General features: G+C 36.7%; 1 protein-coding gene across 3 annotated transcripts in view; it reads right to left on the bottom strand.

Annotated features, from left to right (window-relative positions):
* The window catches only part of HPSE2 (heparanase 2 (inactive)), a 786,995-nt gene that overhangs the window by 460,051 nt on the left and 304,620 nt on the right, over window positions 1-22,324 (bottom strand). The window lies entirely within an intron of this gene.

Below are 22,324 nucleotides of genomic sequence, written 5' to 3'. Positions count from 1 at the left end.
TCATAGATATTTACCCAACTGATTTGAATGTTTCAGTCCATGAAGAAACCCTACATGTGAATGTTACAGCAACTGTATTTATAATTGCCCCAAATTGGGAGTAACCAAGATATCCTTCAATAGGTGAATGTATAAACAAATGTGGTACGTCATAAAGTGGAATCTTATTTAGTGATAAAAAGAAAGAAATTATCAAGCCACAAAGACATGGATTAATCTTAAATGTATACTAAGTAAAAGAAACTAGCACATGAAAAGGGTATGGTACTGTATGATTCCAAATATATTACATTCTGGAAAAGGCAAAATATCAAGATAGTAAAAAGATCAGTGTTTCTAGGGGCTCAGAGGAAGGAAGGGATGGTTGACTAGACAGTAGAGATTTTTTTTTAGGGTGATGAAACTATTCTGTATGTTATTATAGCAGTAGGTACACAACACAATCCATTTGACAAAAAAATAAAAAAGCACACAAAAGTGAACCTTAATGTATGCAAATTATAGAAAATTATTTAGGAGATCAGAGGATTCCAAGATGAACTGCAGAATGTAACAATACAATCCAACTGGTGTGAAGATCAACAGATAGATACATGGAAAACAATAGAGTCCAGAAATAAACAAAACTTATTTGGAAAACTGATTTTGACAAAAGTGCAAAGGCAATTCAGTGGAGAAAGAATAGTTTGCTCAACAAATTGTGCTGGAACATATGTCCATGTGTAAAACAGCAAACTTTGATCCATAACTCTAAATGTAAGAAAAAGATAAAAATGGATAATACACCTAAATGCAAAACATAAAACTCCAAAAGTATACAAAAACTACAGGAAAAACTTTGTGCCTTCGCTTAGATAAATTTTTTCTGTAAAGGGCAAAAAAGTAAATATTTCAGATTTTGTGTGCCATGTGGTCTTTGTTCCAGCAATTCAACTGTGCTTTTGTAGCTTGAAAGCAATTATAAATGATATGTAAACAACAAGACATGGCTGTGATCCAAAATAACTTTATTGCCCAAAACAGGCAGAGGCCAGATTTGACCCATGGGCTCTAGATAGAACAACAGAAGCACAGTCTATTTTAAAAATCGATAAATTGGACTTCATTAAAATTGAAGCATTTGCTTGTTGAAAGACACAATCAAGAGAATGAAATAACAAGTAACACAAAGGGAGAAAAATATTTACAAACCATATATCTGATAAAGGACTTGTATCTAGATGATACAAAGAACACTTAAAACTCAATAATATGAGAACAAACAGCCAAATTTGAAAATAGGCAAAAGATTTGAACCAACACTTCACCAAAGAAGGAATATAGATGGCAAATAAGCCCATGAAAAAAAATGTTCAACATTATAAATTATTAGGAAAATGTAAATTAAAACCAGAATGAAGTACTACTGCACACCTATTAAAATGGCTAAAAGTAAAAGACTGACAATAGCAAGTTTTGGTGAGGAGGTAGAGGAATAAAAATTCTTAGACATTGCTGATGAAAATGTAAAATGGTACCATCACTTCAAAAATATTTTGGCAGTTTCTTTTTTTTTTTTTTTTTAGAGTTTTGTTTGTTTGTTTGTTTGCTGTTGAGACAAACATGCTGTTGCCCAGGCCAGAGTGCAGTGGCGCGATCTTTGCTCACTGCAACTTCTGTCTCCTGGGTTCAAGCAATTCTCATGCCTCAGCTTCCCGAGAAGCTGGGATTACAGGTGTGCATCACCATGCCCAGCTAATTTTGTATTTTTAGTAGAGACAGGGTTTCTCCATGTTGACCAGGCTGGTCTCAAACTCCTGGTATTTTGGCAGTTTCTTACAAAGTTAAACATACACTTGCCAATTGTGATTCAGCCATTCTACTCCTAGGTATTGGACCAAAAGGAATAAAAGCATATGTCTACATAAAGACTTGTACAAGCATATTCATAGCAGCTTTATCTTTAACAGTCAAAAGCTAGAAACAACTCAAATGTCCATCAATAAATGAATTTACAAGCAAGCTGTGGTATAGCCATACAATGGAACACCACTTGGCAATAAAAAGGAACACTACGACATGGATGAATATTAATATAATTGTACTGAGTAAAAGAAGCCAAAAACCCAGTACAAACTGTAATATTCCACTTATGTACAGTTCAAGAAAATACAAACTAATCTGTAGTGATTAAAAGCAAATCAGTGTTGCCTAGGACAAAGTAGAGGAAGGGAGGGAAAAGTTGCTAAAGGGCGTGAGAAAACTTTGGGGGATGATGGATATATAGTAGATGTTCATACAAATGTATGAACATTATGTATGATATGGATATACAGTACATGTTAGTTATGCATGAACATTATATATAATACGCCAAAACTTATCAAATTGAACACTTTTAAGTGTAGCTTATTGTAATATCAACTATACTCCAACAAAACTGTTAAAAAAATACACACAGCCAGATACCTGTACATGTTCATCAAAGTGGATAAAATGTAAAATACTAAATATTGATAATATTAAATGTTGATGAAGATGTGGAAAAATCGAATCTCTCATACATTACTTGAAGGAATGTAAAATAGTACCATCACTTCGCAAAAACAATTTGGCAATTTCTTGCATTTACCATAAAACCCATGAATTCCATTCCTAGTTATTTACTGAAGAGAAACAAACACATATGTGCATATAAAAATGTATACATAAATACTCATAGCAGTTTTATTAATAGTAGCTAAAAACTGGAAACAACCCAAATGTCCATCCACAGGTATATGAATAAAGAAATTGTGGTATATTCATACAGTAGAATACTACTCAGCAGTAAAAAGGAATGAGTGCTTGATATGTGCAATAACATGAATGAATCTGAGAGTTACTATGCTCAGCAAAAACCTCCAGACACAAAGATGACATACAGAATGATTACATTTATACGAAACTCCAGAAAAAAACAATTTAACCTAAGGTGACAGAAAGCAGATGAGTGATTGTCTGGGGCTGGGGATAGAGGAAGTGTTAGCCAAGGAGGAGCACAAGAACACTTTCGGAGCTTGCTGAAATACCTTATATCTTGATTTTGATGGCAGTTACATGGTTGTATAAATTTGTTAAAAATTTACAATTTGGGTATATTTTATTGTATGCTAATTTTATTTCAATACAGTTGATTTGGAAAAAGTGTCCTCCAAGTGATTCTGGTATTAGGGGAGTCTCTGAGCAAATCCAATCTCCAACTGAATGCAAATACATTTTCTACAACAGTCACCTAGCCCTACCTGAATATTTCTTATTTCTTATGTCTGAAGCTTGCTGATAAACAATGCTGCCTTGCCCACTTCTTGACAGCTCTGTCAGAAAATCTTTCCATGCAGAGTCTAAATAAACTTCCCTCTGATGGCCATATTTGGTCCAAGTTCTGCCTTCTGGAGCTACTCTCATATAATCTTTATTGACAGCCTTCAAATATTAAAAGCTGCCTATCTTGCAGACAGTGTAACAGAGAGAGTTTATATAACATGTGCTCTGAGAACTGACAGGCTTAGAATTTAATTCTGACCACGTCACTTTTGAATGATTTTAAGCAAGCTACTTAACCTTTGTAGGCCTATGTTTCCTCAGCTGTTAAATATTCATAATAACAGCACTATGAGGATTATAAGGATTAAAGAGGTAATGCATGTAAAGCACTTAACATAACGCCTGGCATATGGCATATGCTGAATTATTATTACCAGTTCTCCTTATCTTTCTCACACAGGCTAATCAACACCAGGTACCTTAGTCTCTAAGACTTTAATTCCAGAGTGCTCAACATCTAGGTTTCCTAAAAATGCTGTAATTCGTTCATGTAATCACAACTCATACTGTCATCCATTATTTTTTATCGATATTAAAGATGCCTTAGGATCCGAATCCGTAGTCACAAAATGCTGACTAAAGAGGTGTTAATTATTTGAGGCAAACAATAAAGGAAAAAGGATTAGAAGAGATTTAGAATAAAGTATCAGATGAAGTAGTACTTGAATACAGTTTTGCAAACTAGGAGGTTTATGAATAAAGGTGCATTTGACTGCAGAAAGAAGTGAGAATTTAACTTGTAATCTTGGCTAGACTTTCCAAGGTCTAAACTCATTTGCTGCAAGAGTACTTCACTACTTGACATATAAAGCCTACTTCATTTAAATCTATGTACAATAAGCATGAGTTTAAAGCCCAAGATCTCAGGTAACTTTATGACCATGTTAAGGTGCTGCCTATAGATTATAGCAACCTCAATACCTAAAGTATGAATGACAATATGAGTCAAAGCATGCTAGACTGACGCTCTGCTTCTCCTTTGATTTTGGACAAGTTACTCACCCTCTCAGGATATCAGTTTTCCTCTGTAAAATGGGAGGGTGTTGTCTAATACCTCCACAGTACTTTCTAACTTAAAACCCTATAAGCTGGGTTACACATGTGAATGCATTTAGTGAACATATACTGATTTTTGGTGCATTTAATTGTATGCAAACTTTATGTGAAAATTTTAAAACCCCACATACAAATAATACATTTTAGTTAATGATATGCATGCTAAAATGTTTAGGGCTTAAGTGTAATGATTTCTGAAACTTATGTTAAAAGGCACCAAAAATAAGACAGATTAATGGGTGGATAGATGGACAGATAGGTGATAAATTTCCTCAAATGGGTAAACCAGGTGAGATGACAATTCTACTTCTAGATATACACACCCAAGAGAATTAAAAACATATGCCCACACAAAAACTTGAACACAATGCTTATAGCAGTACTACTCATAATAGCTAAAAGAGAGAAATAATCTAAATGTCCATCAGCAGCAGAATTGATAAATAAGATGTGATATAGTCATACAATGGAATATTATTCAGCCATAAAAAGGAAGTACTTTTACAAGCAACAACATGAATGAAACTTAACTTCATTATGCTAAATGAATGAAGACAGTCACCAAAGATTACATATTATATTATTTCATTTATATGAAATGCCCAGAATAAGAAAAACTACAGAGATAGAAAGTGGGTTAGTGGCTGCCTAGGCCTAGGGGAGTGGGGATTTGGGGAGTGATGGCTAGTGAGTACAGGTTTCATTTTTGGAGTAGTGAAAATGTAAAATTGATTGCAATATAAATGCACAACTTTATGAATATATTAAAAGACATTGAATTGTACACTTTAAATGGATGAATTGTATGGTATGTGAATTATATCTCAAGAAAGCTATGTTAAAGATTAAAAAAAAGGCAAAAAATGTATTGGGTCTCTCTGCAGTTTCTTCTCTACCCTATACCTCTTTAGTGCTAAGATCAAGAAGCAGTCTCACTCTCTCTCTCGTTTCTTGCTTCAGTGGTACTCGCAATTTTCTTAAATATTCCTAGAAAACTGCATCTCAGATTTTCTTTTGAAATTATATTTTACTTTTTTCTTGGACTACAATAATTTGTGATGCTTTCCTGAATTCTATTCATTCACTTTATCAAATTTATACTGAGTGGTTACATTGTGTCAGAAACTCTGTTAAACGCCTAAGGTACAAAGTTAAATAAGACCAGGTGCCTGCCATCAAAAAGTTTACAATCTAGTAAGGGAGACAGATGTGTAAACACACAGTAATATGTCAATTAACATGTACTATAATTCAAGCATGTAAAAGTGCTAAGAACAGATTCTGCCACTGGATGTAGAGTTAGAAAATTTGGTTAAATGAAATAGGCTTAGTAGTTTTATAATCTTAAGTAAGTCATTTAACTACTCAAAGTTCCAGTTTTTCAACTGTGTAATGGAGAAAATGCCACCCAACTCACTGGGTTATTGTGATAATTAAATGCAAACATGTCTACAAAAGTATTGTATAAACTACATAGTATCGGGCCGGGCACGGTGGCTCACTCCTGTAATCCCAGCACTTTGGGAGGCTGAGGCGGGCAGATTACGAGGTCAGGAGATCGAGACCATCCTGGCTAACACAGTGAAACCCCTTCTCTACTAAAAATACAAAAAATTAGCCAGGCGAGGTGGTGGGCGCCTGTAGTCCCAGCTACTCGGGAGGCTGAGGCAGGAGAATGGCGTGAACCCCGGGGGGCGGAGCCTGCAGTGAGTCAAGATCGCGCCACTGCACTCCAGCCTGGGCGACAGCGAGACTCTGTCTCACAAAAAAAAAAAAAAAAAACAAACAAACAAAAAAAAAAAACCACATAGTATCACTGTGTATTATAGTACACTGTGATATATCGATATTTTAGAAATAATCGTTGCTTTGTTAACTTTCTTTGTAAATTAGTGAGAATAGAGTTAGTAATGTGCTTTAAAATCTGAGAAAAAATAATACAATATTTTTCCTGTAACTGAGAATAACAGATGGAATTTTAATAGTTTCTGGGGGAAAAAAATGGAAACAGTTTGAAATGTAATGAAGAAGATGAAGAATAACATGGAAGAAGGGCTATCATGGTTGGAAAAGACAAAGGCCAACCAAATAGTAAGCTTGAAGAGAACACAAGCATGGTAGAAAACATGGTGCAGAAGGCAGGGCTTTGAAGATGAAGAGAAATCTTATTTACTAAGTACAACCTTGCCATATATCTTTATTAATCACATAAATTTTCTTTTATAAAGGTGAAAGTGAAGGTAATTCAGTGAGCACAATATCTTCTCCTAGAATAATTTAAATACAAAGTTCTACTATGGTTCCAACTTCTCACAAAGTAGGACCTAAGCATCTACATACATAGGGATAAAAACGGTCTGTTTTCTGATTGATTTAATGTTTGCTTGTCTGTAGAATGGTGGCTTCTGGTAAAAACTAAATTATCTCCATATTTCCTATGCCTCTCCAATCCCTTAAAAAACAATGGAAGAAATTATAAGCTAAAGAACAAGTAATCATAGATCCATATAAAGTCAAGAAAAAAATAATGGTAAAAGTAAAATCACCCTACAATATAAATTGTCTGGACAAACAATTCAAAATATAATCTGAAATGACATACTCAGTGTAATATACCAGAGTGAATAGTACTATTTGACATTTAATATTTCAATGTTCTGACTCTTCTGTGTATACATTTCAATCTTAATGACATGAAAATGTAAAGTATTTTCAAAAAGTCTTTAACATTTAATACATTATCACCAGCTCTTACATACATGCACATAACAAGAGACAGGAGGAAAACAGAGAACACAGAAAACATTCATCATGTATATGGACTAAATGCTTGTATTTATCCCTATACACTTTTATATGATTACTAACAAGTACTTCTAATTGGAGCACAGAAACTGACAGATGAGAGTCGGGGTGAGAGGCGGGGGGAACAAGCTAAACTTAGGAAAAGGGGACATTTTATTTAGTAACCTAGAAAAATACTTACATGTTCAGGATCCAGTGACTTCTATTCATTCAGCCTATAGGTATGGGTATACCCATGGCATTTCAGTGACCGCTGCTCCCAGACCAGCATTAAACATAACCGGTTATAAAATTTTTCTCAATAAATTGCTATAAATAGCTCCAATATTATATTATTTAATAAAGGCAGGAAAGTACTAGGTTAAGAGTTAACTGGCCCAGGATTGAAAATTCCTTCATTATGTTCAGATGCACTCTTTATCATTTTAGAGACTAAACCAGAAGGACACAAACTGAAAAAAGAATTGGAAACTAAAAGAATGATATGCACTAGAGACAATAGAACACAATGCCCTTCAGGGTCAGGGACAACATCTGCACAAAACAAGCTGTAGTGGATGTATGTTGCACCCACCAGATCTCCCCTCAGGATTGAAGGACTTGGTCTCCCGGCTGCTGGGAGTGTTGCCAGCTGACAACCCTCTCTAGGAATTGTCCTTAGCTGAAAAGAGCCATCTTTTCCAAGGTCTTGCTGCCTGCATCCAATGATCGGTCAGTGTGAGAGTCTGAAGGTCTGATCCCCTCATCTCCACTCTGAAAGGCCATCCCAGCTCCAGAGCTTCGGGCTCACTGAGTCCTTGTTTAGGAGGCATCACAGACCAATGTCTCCCTCTGCCCAATTCTGCTTTCTTCCCTCTCCCCAAAAGTGTTGATTCTGAAGAACAATTTCCCTCCAAAATTCCCTTCATGCCAATCTCCATCTCAGAATCTGCTTTCTTGGAAACCCAATCAGCAAGCCAAGAAGATGTTGAACTACTGCCATGGAGTTTCATTGTGAAGAAACTATGATATTAGGAACACCACACATCTCTAGGTAATCCAGGACACTAAGTAATAGATCAAGTTCTTGCTTGGTATGGTGATCAACTGAATAAGCCACAGAAAATCTGGAGAGGAGACAGAGGTGCCAAAGGAACATTAGAGGAAAGGTTAAAGGAATTTGAAATATTTATTTCAGAGACGAATGATAGGGTGAAAATCAACAGTACAAAAATAGAGAGTAAAATTTAGGTTAGATTTAAGAAATGTTTTCCAATAATTAAAAATGCTAGAATAGGCCGGGTGCAGTGGCTCACACCTATAATCCCAGCACTTTGGGAGGCCGAGGAGGGCAGATCATGAGGTCAAGAGATCGAGACCATTCTGGTCAACTTGGTTAAACCCTGTCTCTACTAAAAGTGCAAAAATTAGCCGGGCGTGGTGGCACGCACCAGTAGTCCCAGCTACTCGGGAGGCTGAGGCAGGAGAATTGCTTGAACCTGGGAGACAGAGGTTTCAGTGAGCCGAGATTGTGCCACTGCACTCCAGCCTGGCAAAAGAGTGAAACTCTGTCTCAAAAAAAAAAAAAAAAAAAACTAGAATACTAGACCAACTTAGTAATGAAGGGCATTCATTCATTTAATATTATGTTAATAACAATGATTTGAGTTTACTCTATGTTGGGAACTAGGCACGTAATCTTATTTAAATTCCTCACAACAATTCTGTGAGGAAGTCCAATTATTATGCCCATTTTATAGACAAAGAAATTAAGGCTTACAAAGTTAAAGTAACTTGTCTGAGCTACTGCCTCTTCATGTATACTGTTAGAATCTGAGAAGATGAAAAGACCTGCTTACTTTTCCTAAATCCAGAGAGAAACTGACTAGTTGACATGGACAAATTATAGTCTTTTTGGGGCCCCTGTTGCTATCCGTGTCAAATATAGTTTTAAATGGCCAGCAAGGTAAGTAATCAATATATGAAATCTTAAGAAGGAAGTATGTCTCAATGTACGTTCATAGGCTGGGTGCAGCAGCATGTGCCTATAGACTTAGCTACTGAAGAGGCTGAAGCAGGAGGATTGCTTGAGCCTAGGAGTTTGATGCCAGCCTAGGCAACATAGTGAGACCTGCTCTCTAATTAAAAAAACAAAACAAAACAATACACACAGTTTTCTTTCTTCAGCTTAACAATAGTCACTATAATTGTTCTGACAAGGCATGGTATAAAAACAGGACCTTATTCCACATGAACATACCACAAGTGCAATAGGAAAACAGGATAAATAGGAGGCATGATGGTATAGTAGACCTTGATGGGAGACAGATCTGGGTTTAAGTCCCGATCTTGCTACTTAACTAGCATTTGTGGTCTTGGATTAATTATCTGAACCTCACTTTCCTTATCGAGTCAATCTGGATAAAAACACTATTCCTGCTTTCCAGGGTTGCTAGGATAATTACATGAGATATGGTATAAAAGTATAAAAAGCAGGGTCTGGCATATGGTAGGTATTCAACAAACTATAATTTCCTTTTACTTCCTGTATCCTCCAAAACCATTTAGTATATATTGAAAATCTCTTTCATCATTGTAGTTAAACTTATTTGATAAAAATCAGTCTATTTTGTGAATAAAAAGCTACCCAAAAAGTGCTCAGAACACTCATTATCAAGTACTAAGAGATGCAAAACATACCCAAGATACCAAAGTGAAAGCATAAGACTGATGAGTGACTTGGGAAGTCCAAGTATCTCCATACAACTGTAATCAATAATAGTTACTGTGCTAGGCACTATTCTAAGCTCTTTACCTGCAGTAAGTTGTTAATTAGTCACAATAATCATATAAGGTAGGTAGATAAGGAAACCAAGACCCAAGGAAGTTAAGCAAAATGTGAAATAACAAAGAACCGCTCAAGTCACTCTCACACAGAGCTGGTGCCACATTTTGAAAAACAACTTGTCATGATGTATCAAGAGCTTCAAAAATAGTTAGAATATTTAATAATATAAAAATATTCCTAAAATATTAGATGATACATAGTAGATATAAGATGGTATATGGAGGCCGGGCGCAGTGGCTCACGCCTGTAATCCCAGCACTTTGTGAGGCCGAGGCGGGTGGATCACCTGAGGTCGGGAGTTCGAGACCAGCCTGACCAACATGGAGAAACCCCGTCTTTACTAAAAATACAAAATTAGCCAGGCATGGTGGTGCATGCCTGTAATCCCAGCTACTTGGGAGGCTGAGGCAGGAGAATCACTTGAACCCGGGAGGTGGAGGTTGTGGTGAGCTGAGATCATGCTGTTGCACTCCAGCCCAGGCAACAAGAGCATAGCTCCGTCTCAAAAAAAAAAAAAAAAAAAAAGATGGTATATGGAAAGTAATTGTGATTTGCTTAATATTTCATATATTTATATAAAGGGGTTAAAGGGAAATATATCAGCATACTAACAAGGGTTATTTCTGGGAGACAGAATTGTGGGTAATATGCTTAAAAAACAATGCTATTTATTCCTCCAAGCCATTTCATTTTCCTCCTGTCACAGAAAGTCACATTCCTGCCTCCCCTGTAGCTTTGTAGCTCCCCTGGCCATGTAACTGAATTCAGGTGACAGAATGTGGGTGGGAATGGTATAGGGCAATTCCAGGCCCGAATCTATGTGCGGTCTTCCACATTTTCCTTTCCCCCTGTCAGTCAATTATGCCATCAAGGTAACTTTGAGGCAACAAAATGGTGGAGCCACAAACAGAAGTATCCTGGGTTCCTGATGCCTGAAGGATAGTCACACAGGAAAGGCCTTATCTGCATTTCTCTGAGAGAGAAATAAACTACTAATGTATTATGCTACTGACATTTCAGGGTTTGTTACCTCAGTAACTGATAAGGTAATTTCTGTAATTTTCCTTATTCTTTTCCTATATTTTCCAAAATGCCAATAAGGAACATGTAATAATTCTACAACTGGTATTCAAAAAAGTTGTTTTTTTTTTTTTTGGCTGGATATGGTGGCTCATGCCTGTAATCCCAGTGCTTTGGGAGGCCAAAGCGGGTGAATCACGAGGTCAGGAGTTCAAGACTAGTCTGGCCAACATGGTGAAACCCCGTCTCTACTAAAGATACAAAAAATTAGCTGGGTGTGGTGGCGGGCGCCTGTAATCCCAGCTAATCCGGAGGCTGTGGCAGAAGAATCGCTTGAACCCAGGAGGTGGAGGTTGCAGTGAGCCGAGATCGCACCACTGCACCCAGCCTGGGCGACAGAGTGAGGCTCCGTCTCAAAATCAAAAAAAAAAAAAAAAAAAAGAAAAATAAAAGTTTTTTATTTTTTAATGCATGACTTTTAACTCAGTAATTTCAGTTTGGGAAATTTAGCCTAAGCCAATAAACTGAAATGCAGACAAAAACTTACACATCAAAGTATTTATTATAAGGTTACTTAAAAAACTTTAAAAAAATAAACAACTTAAATGCCATTCACACGAAAAAAAGTTTAGTAAACTATACTCATGTGATGGAATATTAGGCAACCATTAAAATTATTTTAATGAAAACTTTGATAACACAAAAACCAAGATTAAAAGTTGTTCAAATATGGAAAAAACTGTTAAGAGAGATGTAAGCTATCTCTGCATGATTACTTAATACTCATCTATACTTTATAGTATTTTCCAAGTTTTCTAAAAGAAGACCATAATGCTATTATAAGAAGAAAAAAAAGTGTTCATAAAAATAATACCTAACTGTGCTATGATAAAGGCACCAGCAGTATCATTGATGCAATGGGGCTACTGGGAAGGGCACTTAACAGACCATCTGCTTACCTTCCCCAAGCACAGAGGAAACAGACTGACAGTTGTGAGGGAGGGGCTAGTAATTCTGGTACCCAGGGTGGACATAAGGCACTAAGACAGAGCTGCTTTGTTAGATAAAGCTCTCTCTGGTCAGACACCCTTGTTGCCCTCAGTATAGCATCAGACTCAAAAAGGTTTATGAGTCACCAGTAGAGAGAAATTTCAACTGAAGGGAATCAAGAAGCCAGTGCTAGAAGTTTCACAAATCAGTAAAAGGGCACATAGGGAACTTCAAGGGCTGCCAGCAATGTTCCATTTCTTGATGGTTACATGGTTTCATTTGTTGATTTGTGCATATGTTTTATGTATTTTTCAGTTTGTATGCTATATTAAATAACAAAATATGTATTTTTAAATTCAGCAGCAGCATCTTCCTAAATGAGACAGAAGAAGGCTTTAGAGGCAGAAGAAGAAGGAACAATGCTCAATGCAGGCCTGAGAACAGGCCCAGAGGAACAGTAATCTCTCAGTGTCAATGTATTGCTTTGTAGCTTACAAAGTGTTTCTACATCACATACTGCATTTAAGGCTCAGCATTACTCAGAATAGAGATCTTGAACTCATGTCGGCTGATCATATCCAGTTGTTTTCCACTATACCAAATTCAACACAAAATACATTTGTGGATTGAAAAAAAAATTTTAAGGTATTAAGCTATGAATGCTCATAGACTTCCTCTAAGATCTTGCTTAACTAAAAGGAATTGAGGTTTTGCCTCCTCAGCTTCACTGGCCACCCTCTATCTGAGGAAATTTCTATCTCCACCAGAAAATGTTGAGACTTTCTGATGCAGAACATAAAAAATCAGAATAGGAAAACAGAATTGAGCCAGAAGAAAAGCAAGAGAGGTTAGTCAAGAAAGAGGAAAGGGAAGAAGGAGAAACTATCAGACATCAACGAGAAACAAGTCTGTTGGGCATAGAAGTAGTTTAGAGGGGAAAAAGGACCTCAACAAATGTGGCTGTAGTCTTGGGATTGTACTTCTTTGAGCAAGACATGATGTGGTTCCAAATTTTCTAGGGGCAGCACATTAATTGGAGTCAACTTCCAGATTGTTTGTTAGGAGCTGCAGGAGATAAGTACAAAGAATAAGACTGGGCTTCTGCTTGTAAGGGGTTCATAGGCTTCTGAGGGGGAATAGGTACATAAATGATTAAGGCTCCTTGCATGTGTAATGGAAGTGCAGAGATTAGAGTTACTAATTCTGCTTGGGAAAGCTGTGGAAAAGCCTCACAAAGAAAGGAACACTGGAGCTGGGTGTAGCAAAATGACTAGGAGCTCACAGACCAAAGAGGGCAGGTATGGAGTGTGTTCTAGGTAACTGAAATAGCACAGAGACATTAAGCATTCACATAATACCACCACATTTGGTGCAGCTGAAACATAAGGAGCTGAGGTAGAGGGATAGGAAATGGGCAGGAGGGTAATCAGAGGTGAGGTAGGGGTCCAGCTATAATCGGGTTGAAACAAGCCAAGAAGGCTAGACTTCATTGTTTAGGCATTGGGTAGGGGGACATATTGATGCTTGTATATTTCAGTATTAACACAGTAGTACTGCAAAAAAGGATCACTGGAAAGAAACAGAAATGAGATAACGGTGGGGATGGGGGCAGGAAAATTAGGAGGCTATTGCAAATAGAACAGGCGCAAATGAAGGAGTTTTAGAATCGATGGACATGGGTTTAAAACCTGGCTTTTGTCACAAGTTATTTGACCTTGAGAAACTAAACAATCTCCCCAAACCTCTGTTTCCTCTTCTATAAAATAAAAATAATATTATCCTTGCAGAATTGTTGTTATGATAATTAAATATGATAATGTGTCTTGTATCTGGCTACATATTAAGTGATAAATATTAGTAACATATGCATTGGTATAGAGTGGCATTGAGGATAAGGAGACAGATTTAAGAGGTATTTATGAGATAATTGCCATCAACAGGATTTGGGGACTAACCAGATGTTTATTTTGGGAAAAATGCAGAGAGTGGAAAAAATCCTATATTTAGCAAATACTTTGTTCTCTGCAACAAAGACATTTAATACCAACACACTGAATTGCTAACATCTATCGCTGCTAGACACCATGCCTAGTAGAACAGAATCTTCCAGCAATGTCATTTGGTGTGAATGTAGGTCTGTCTTCTTTCTTATATTTCTTCTACTTCATTGGCTAAAGATTCTCCATTCAGGTTCCTCAAAAAAGTAAAAATTGGACTGTCATATGATCCAGCAATTCCACTGCTGGGTATATACCCAAAAGAAAGGAAATCAGTATATCAAAGAGCTATCTGCACTCCCATGTCTGTTGCAGCACTGTTCACAATAGCTAAGATTTGGAAGCAATCTAATTGTCCATCAGCAGATGAATGGATAAAGAAAATGTGGTACATATACACAATGGGGTACTATTCAGACATAAAAAGAATGAGAGTGTCATTTGCAAAAACTGGAAGTCATTATGCTAAATGAAATAAGCCAGACACAGAAAGACAAACATCACATGTCCTCACTTATTTGTGGGATCTAAAAGTTAAAACAATTGAACTCTTGGAGATACAAAAGAAGGATGGTTACCAGAGGCTAGGAAGAATAGTAGCCAGGGCAGTGAGGAGGTGGGGATGGTTAATGGGTACAAAAAAAAAAAATAGTTAGAAAGAATTAATAAGACCTACTATTTGATAGCACAACAGGAGGACTATAGTCAATAATAATTTAATTATACACTTAAAATTAAATAAAAGAGTATAATTAGATTGTTGGAATCACAACGGATAAATGCTTGAGGGAATGGATACCCTATTTTCCATTATGTGATTATTACGCGTTGCATGCCTATACCTAAGTATCTCATGTACCCCATAAATATATATACCTGCTATGTAGGCACAAAAATAAAAAATAAAATACATAAAATACATAACTTAAAAAAAATTCTCCATTCAAATATTTCAAATTTTCAAAATAAATGTATTCAAAAACTGTATCAAGTAATTTAGATCCCAGGTAGAGTTGTTATCCAATTAGCAACAAAATCAATTGCAAATGTTAAAAGAACTCCATATACTTGTAGTGAAACCTCCAGTAGCCAATAAAGAAGTCCTGCAACCAAACTGGAGATGATTAAAGTCACTGTTCCTGCAACTTGAGTACTGTACATATTGAAAGTCAATCAACACTTTATCTGCTTTAATAGAACTGTTGAGATCAATTACAGGACACAAATCACTTATAAACTATTTTCTTATAGTGAAGTAAGTTGTGTGTAAATCTCTATTATCTCTTACGGCATCTTCAGTTACTGCACAGTGGAGGTGAAGCAGGGCCCAACAATAGTTGAAAAAAGAATTGGCCTTAGAGAAGATTCACATATTCCTAACTTTTGGGTTCCTTCTGAAAGCCCAGATAATACCACTCAAAAGACACTTCATTTTTGAGGAAAAAAATGGCCTAAAAGCTACCAAAATGAGCAGCCCAAATGCCACTGAAAATCCCCAAGGATGCAGACCACTGACTACCCATCATGGTTTGGAGATGCCTGAATTAGAGCAATAAAATGAAATTAAAGCTCTCACTGAGATCATCTGCTGTGGAACTTCAAAAAATTTAAAAGCAGATTTCTTGAAAAGGAAACATTTAAGAACTTAAAAGGAAGGGGAAGATTCCTTAATAAAAGCAAAATATCCTACTAAATGACTGGTGGAGCTTAAATCCACAAATAATTGTGGTAACAAAGTAAAGCACTCATACGCTTTTTCTCTTTCCCATATAATCACTGAGGAAAATTAAATTTTAGAAGATGAAAATGGAGGATTTAGTACTATTCCTTCAACAAAAATAAGAGGTTGATATGGTTTGGCTGTGCCCTCACCCAAATCTCACCTTGAATTGTAACTCCCACAATTCCCACATGTCGTGGGGAGGGACCCAGTGGGAGGTGAGTGAATTATGGGGACAGGTCTTTCCTGTGCTGTTCTTGTGATAGTGTTTGAGTCTCATGAGATCTGATGGTTCTATGAGGGGGAGTTTCCCTGCACAAGCTCTCATTTTTTTTGCCTGCCACCATCCACATAAAAATGTGACTTGCTCCTCCTTGCTTTCCACCATGATTGTGAGGCTTCCCCAGCCAGGTGGAACTGTACGTTCAATGAAACCTCTTTCTTTTGTAAATTGCTCAGCCTCGTACATGTCTTTATCAGTAGTGTGAAAATGGACTAATATAGAGGTAAAACAAAAAACACTATGAATTTCTCAAATCCTCACAATTTAGTATCCATTGGGGCATTTTCTTGCTGGAAGGAACTATAAAGTAAAAATTAAGACTGCTCCAATATGCTGCATAAAGGCCAAATAGTAAACACTTCTTAATCCAGGGCAACTGTACTTAGTAACTTGATGTAACATCAGCTGTATGTCTGATCTAGTATGTTCTTACATATAGAATGAATGTTTAATAAGAAAGGTTACCCAGATGCCAATAAATATGTACAATTCTTATATGTCAATTTAAAAAATAAAATTATAAAAGAAAAGTTACCCAGGTCCTATGAAAAAGCACCCTACTATAAGCTGATAAATCTGAACCATGGCAGCATTAAGATACCTGTCCTCTAATACTAAAGGGCAAAGGCAAAATAGAAGATAGATATCCATCTGTTACCAAACTGAAGCCAATTTGGTGAGCTTCACCCCAACACCCGACTCCCATGACAAAGATCAATTTAAGAAAAATCCATTATAAAACTTTCCAAAGATAAAGCAATATACAAAACTATATACACAGGACAATCTCAACCATTTAGAAAGTCATATGCACTGAAAATAAAGCCACTGGAAGGAAATATGCCAAATCATTGATTGCTTTTGTCTTTGATGATAAAATTATTTTTCATCTATATACTTATATAACCTCAATAAACTTTGATGCAATTTTATATTGTTCTAAATACTTTTCTAAATTTTCCTTTTCTTTTTTTTGAGATGGAGTCTCACACTGTCGCCCAAACTGGAGTGCAGTGGTGTGATCTCTGCTCACTGCAAGCTCCACCTCCCAGGTTCACGTCATTCTCCTGCTTCAGCCTCCGAAGTAGCTGGGACTACAGGTACCCACCACCACACCTGGCTAATTTTTTGTATTTTTAGTAGAGACGGGGTTTCACCGTGTTAGCCAGGATGGTCTCGATCTCCTGACCTCCTGATCTGCCTGCCTCTGCCTCCCAAAGTGCTGGAATTACAGGTGTGAGCCACTGCGCCTGGCCCAATTTTCCATATTTTTTACAATGAGCAAGCAAGAAAATAAATGTTAAAAGAAAAATGAAAGGGAGGGAAAAATTTACTTCTAAATAAATGCTTCTAGAATCTTTAGAACACCATCATCTATTCTGAAAGATAGAATCATCAAAAGTCTGTACTTACGCTTTAACAACATAACCAAAAGCCTAACACTTCACATTCCCCAGTCTCTGGTCTTTTCTGTGCTTGCTTTTCCTCTGTGCAAACTTGATAAAATGCTCTCAACAATCTTGTTCCGTGAAAAGTGTGAATGAGAAGAAAAATAAAGAGAGCAATTTTCAAGTGGGAAAAGAAAGAGCATGCGGAAAGGAATGACTGAAACTTTCAGAGAAATGGGTAGAAATGCATATAAAACTCCAAATGAGATACAATAGAAGCTGGGCTTACCAACAGGGAGGAGAGTATGGAAAGAGTGCAATGGACAGGAGACAGCAGTGTACAAAGAAAGGATAGAAGGAAACATAAACTTTGTATGACTTTTTTTTCCACATAGGATTCACAACATTCCTCAGAAAATTCAATTTAGTTGCCCTGTTCTAGCTTGCTAACCAGAACCAATTTAATTTTAAATCTACACTCAGAGCCAACGGGGGATGAGATATTTTGCAATTCTTTTTAGCTCCCTGTTGGAAGACAGAATCAGATTTAACCATTTCTGCTCTGGCTGTGATAACCATCCAGGTTTGTCAGAGGACCAAATGATGTCCTTTGAAGATTAAAGAATATAAAACTGTAACAACTGTACCAAAATTACTTGCTATGTTTAACAACTTAATGGGAATGCATTTTTGAGGATGTGACAAATTGCTCTTGATTTATCTGCACAGGGCATGAAATACCGGTACAGGAGAGCAATTTGTTACACAGACAATGTCTACCCCTTGCTGTAAATTTGCCCACTGTCACATACTATTTGACATCCAGTTAGGTGATTTTAAAAAACTAGTTTATTACTGCATCTAACGAGGAGCAGAAAACTGATATATGACTCTCTTAATTCTTCTCAGCTACCAGGAACACATTTCTCAGATATCAGTTTATGAAATTGTTTCTTGGTTTTATGCTCTGTTGTGACAGATAGGTAAACAAGCTGATAAAATCAAGTGCTTTCAAAAGGGAAAAGTTACCATATTCATGTAGGCCTCTGGCTTGTCACAAAACTTCAAACAGTTTCTGGTTCTGCTTACCATCTGCACAGATTTATTCCAAAGAACATAACAAAGTTTGTTTCTTGATTTCTTTCAACATAAACAGAAATATTAAGTTTGGGTGTTTATATTCTGGAAGATAGTCAGATAATCTATTCTGATTAACCTTAACACATAGGTCTGGCCCCTGCCTCTATACATAGCTCTGTCCCAGTCCCTTCCTCTGAATTTCCTTTTTATCAGCCTCAGCCTTTTCCACATCCATTGCTAAGAATATCTCTAGAGCATCTATCTTGAGAACAATTTGTTTGCCATGCCTCCTACTGGGAGGAAATGAAGCTGTTATTGGTCTGACTTAAGTTCCCCTTAGGCTATATGTGGTCTGTCTTTATTAAAAGCAAAATAAAGGCCTCACATGGGGACTTGGCAACTATTACAAGGGTTGTGCTGGGTTTTTCGATTCTCGCTTTTTTGTTGGGGGTGTATGAAAGGAATCAACAGATCCATCCAAGACTATGTTATCATTGTCAACTTACATGCAGACCACCCTGACACCCCCACTCACTATTAGTCTGTTGAAAATGGGAAGAATTTGAGAGGGAAACACTAACATTTTTAATAGAAACAATTCTTATAGGCAAAATAAGAACTAAGCTACAAAGGTTCTAATTAGACATTAGGTATTCAATAAACATGATGGTGATTCCAGAATTGTATTTTGTATGCCATCATCTAATTTAGAAGTTGGCATCATCAGATTCCAACATTGAGTGGAAAAAAACTCAGCAATATAAATTATATAAGCAATCATCACGTGAGTGGGTGGAAATGATTCTGAAACAGATAATTCTGAAATCAATCCTGAAATAGGACTATTTGAAAGGATTAACTTCTGTCTTAAAATCCTAGCTCTACAACTTAACTTCTCTGAGCATCCAATTCTTCATCTTTAAAAGGAAAGTAGTATTTTCTCTCTCAGAGAGTTGTTCTGACATTTAAGTCACCCAGTTTGGTGTCTGAATGAGGACTCAATAAATGGTACCTACCCTTCTTATTATTATTTTTCTCATGGATTGTTTTCACTTACCACTGTAAGCTGAATGATGAATGAATAAATAGGTGAGTGAAAGTGAATGAATGAAGGAACAAATAAACGTTTAGTAACACTTGTACAGGAGAAACTGGTAGGCATCTAGCAAGGAAGTTTCATTTCTTTTCTATTAGTCTTTCTGATGGTAATGCCTGTAAGGAATTTTAATGAAGAGCCGGCACACATCATTAGAGACAGTTTTCTACAGATACAACACAATATAATTGTTCAGGTACAGGTTATACAGAAATTAAAGTGATACCAGTTCAGGGCCATACTTGCAAGATAACTCAGGCTGTCAACTCTTGCCTCTTGCATCATCACATTTCTGTACACATATGTTATACACATAAAATGTGTTGACCCAGTAGTGAGGCAAGTAAGGCAACTGCTCTCAAGTAATTAAAATGGAGAAGATTAAGATAAAAGCATCAACAATAACAAATCTATTTACTGAATATTTAAACTGAGTTTTCTTACAGTTCCTTAAATACATTTTCATTTTATTAATTTACATCCCATTACACAAACATTTGTTCATTAAGACTCTGGTACATATTGTGGAGCAATACAAAGAATGTAACTCAATTTTGGTGTAGTTCAACCAATATTTATTGAGTACCTCTCATGGGTCAAGCATTGTGCTAGGGGCAAGGGTTGTAAAGAAAAATAAGATACAGCCTGGGGCCTTGAGAAAAAGGCACAAATAATTAAAATATAAAACATAGAGCCTGCAATTACAGACTGCTAAGAGATTTAATAGGAATATAAAAGATAAAGTGATCAATGCTGACTAGAAATCAAGAAAAACTTCAAAGAGAATGTAATACCTGACCAGATATTTAGTAGCAGTGTATAAAGTGAACAAGAAGAGCACATTCTACACAAAGAAACGAGTATACACATAAGCAGATAATATGCAGATGTGTAATTGGTTCCATAGCACTGGACTAGAAAGCATGAAGGGGAGAATAGAAGGAGATGAAGTTAGCAAAGTGGACATGGATAAAGTCATGAAATGCCTCATATGCCATGCTAGGGAGCTTGGATTATTTTTTTCCCTCTACATGCTAGTAAGCCATTGAAGGCCTCCAAAAATGTCAGATTTGGGTTGGAAATTATACAGAAGGCAAACGAAACTGCGACAACATCAGAGGCAGGGAGAAAAGATAGGAAGCTACTAAAATAACCCAAGGAAGTGAGGATGAGGGAACTAAGCTAATCTAACAGTACAAGGAATAGAGAGAATGAATACATTTTAAATATATTCAAGAGATAAAATTAACAATCATTTTAGATTAATTAATATTAATGGAAAAATAAAAGTGAAAAGTATGTACAAGTGTGTTCTTTCTGCTCATATCAGAACGGAAATTTGAAGCATTTAGAAAAAAATATTAGATAAGTGGCAAAGTTTTAACAAATTCCAGAAAAAAAAATAAAAGTACAGATAGTTGGATATGGTATCTGGAAAAGAAGGAATGAAGAGGTTTTTATGGAGGATGCTTTGATGCTACAGTATTTACTTTTAGGAGAAAATATCACTGAAATGCAAAGTCGCTTCTTGTTTCACTTGACATTAGCAGTAAATTTGAAGAAAGTACTCCAGTGTGGCAAGACAATATGTAACGGTGGCAGACATGGAGGTGCACTGCTCAGATCTCCTGTCAAGAGAACCTGCTGCTAGAAGCATAGCTGCCTGATAGTCTCCAGCTGCTGTATGTTTAGATCCATTGCAGTGTTCACTCTGAGGTCATGCTCCCCACTTCCACACCTTCTGACCCCTATGCTGCTCCCAGGCAATGACTAAGCACAGAAGGCACAGTAAAGCTAAGCCATCCTTTCCCTGTAATGTGGGATTTCTATAATGGGGAACTTTTGCTTAAAGACTTCTGTTCCCAGCCTGGCCAAGACTTTGTCAAAACTGCATTACGGACTGGGGCTCTTCCTGCCCAATTTTCCTTCTTTCCTCTGCTCCTTTCATAGATATCAGACCTGCATCACTGGCTGAAGGCTCTCTCTGCCTACTCCTGCTCTCTTCCCCTTTACTCAGCATGGATATTTCTCCAAATAAAACTTCATTGTCTAACTGCATCTTGGTGTCTGCTCCTCAGAGGACCTTAACTGACACAATAGTTTAAGTAAATGTATTAAGAATGAAAATCACAGGGAAATGTGAATTCCTCCTCAGAGCACCTTACATGTAAACCACCCTGGCCTCAGGGTTTTCTTAAGAGTACACAACACAGCCCAGTGTTTAACTGTCCTCACTGTCAGATATTTTACTCCTAAAGACTTACCCACCTCCCTTGGGCCATATGTTCCATTCTAACTTCCAGAACATCTTTTACTAACATTTCATATAATTGAATTAAACTTCCCATAAAAACTGGATTGAACTAAAAATAGTGAAAACTCTATTCCATAAGAATTTTATTTTCAACTAAGTGAATTCTCAGCTTAAATAATCATAGTCTGCTCTTTGAGCTCCAGGGGCACAAGCAATTCAGGCAGACAACATAGTCTCCTCTGGAGTACAACGTTCATCCACCTTCTCAGGAGAATTGGCCTTTCCTGCTGCAAACAGCTTCGTCCAGCTGCCAGTAGAATATTTGGATGACATTGCCTTAGAGTCAACACACAAGAATTCTAGTCAAGGGAGGCGGTCTGACATAATAGTTAAGTGTGCAGGCTCTGTGCTCCTACACACTTGCATCTAAATCCTGGTTCTACTAGGTGCTCAAACTAGGTGA

Source organism: Hylobates moloch, unplaced genomic scaffold, assembly GCF_009828535.3.
Source record: "Hylobates moloch isolate HMO894 unplaced genomic scaffold, HMol_V3 SCAFFOLD_3, whole genome shotgun sequence".
Lineage (NCBI taxonomy): Eukaryota > Metazoa > Chordata > Mammalia > Primates > Hylobatidae > Hylobates > Hylobates moloch.
This window is presented reverse-complemented; position numbering and strand designations above follow the sequence as displayed.